We start from the raw sequence: 1335 nt of genomic DNA on the forward strand, positions 1-1335 counted from the left end.
ACAGGCATTTCTTAAGGATTTTTTTTTTTTTTTGAATTTCTTGGTTGCCAGCTTTTTCAACACACAATTTGGGATATATGAGGCAAAAAGAAACCAGGGAACTCATTAACATGTCAATCCTTGGGTCCTAAGATCCTTAGCTGCCTTGTCTTGTTCTCGCTATCTTTCAGAGTCTTCTCATGTTTATCTATAATATACACTTTTCCCTGAGATCTTGGCCCCTTAACTCCTGGCTACCTTAGTATCCCTATATCTAAACCCAGAAAAACTGGTGCATGCTCTAAGATATCACTTTCTGGTAGGTCTCTGTGCTATGTATCAAAAAAAGTGGTACTGCTCCAAAGTATGGGGAAAGTGGAGTATAGGTCTCACCTCAACTTGTTTCCCTTCTCTTTGAGACTTGGCCCCTGAAGTCCTAGCTTTCTTAGTTGTTTCTCAGTGTTTTAAAACAGATTTTTCAAAATTACTCAGTTTTTCTTATTGTCCTTTCTGGGAGGGTTGGTGTGCTACAAGCTAGTCATCCCATTACCAAAAATGGAACTCTCAGAATTCTCTTAAGGGTTTTTATATAGTATTCTACCTGGAATCCTCTTCTTTCATACCTGCTCTGGGCTTATAAATTAATTAGGATAGTGAAGCCCACAGAAATGGGACAGATTCCATTTGTAAAGTTTAATGGGAACTAAATCAAATGTTTACTAATGGATTATTAGATATGTCTCATGGCTGATATTCAGCTTGTGTGTAGTGGTATATCCATACTGATTACTAAAATATCAATATATTAATACTAAATAACTGCTGTCCTCCATCCACTGTGCCCTCCCTGGGACCCCACTGAAATTTCTAATAATCTAAAATTTAAAGGGCTAACACCTGGTAAGGGTGAACCTTCAGCAGCACTGCTCTGATAACATGGCTAGCATCCTCTCATTTTTGGTGAGGGCCCAAGCTTAGCTGTTAAGTATTTTGACTACCACTTCTGTGTACATCTGAACCATGTATATCTCAGTTTGTTTTTTCTTTTATTATAGCAATTAGTTATATTTTCCTCTTGATTATTTCCATAGAGAATTGTTTGGCATGGCTCTTTTATTTATTTGGATAATATGCAATAATATAATTAGCAAAAATATTCAGAATTGCTTCTGCTAATGAAACCCATTTTAATTTCATCTATGAATATTTTACCTTTCATTAATGTAATTAAAACCAGACATAATTGCCAGGTTAAGCCAAATAACTTCTGTTAAGGCCAACCTCACAGATAATAATTTTCTCTTGCTAATCAAAAATGTCATGATGAATACATGAAATTAAGAACACTCTATAACA

Source organism: Pteropus medius, unplaced genomic scaffold (genome assembly GCF_902729225.1).
Source record: "Pteropus medius unplaced genomic scaffold, Ma_sr-lr_union100, whole genome shotgun sequence".
Classification (NCBI taxonomy): domain Eukaryota; kingdom Metazoa; phylum Chordata; class Mammalia; order Chiroptera; family Pteropodidae; genus Pteropus; species Pteropus medius.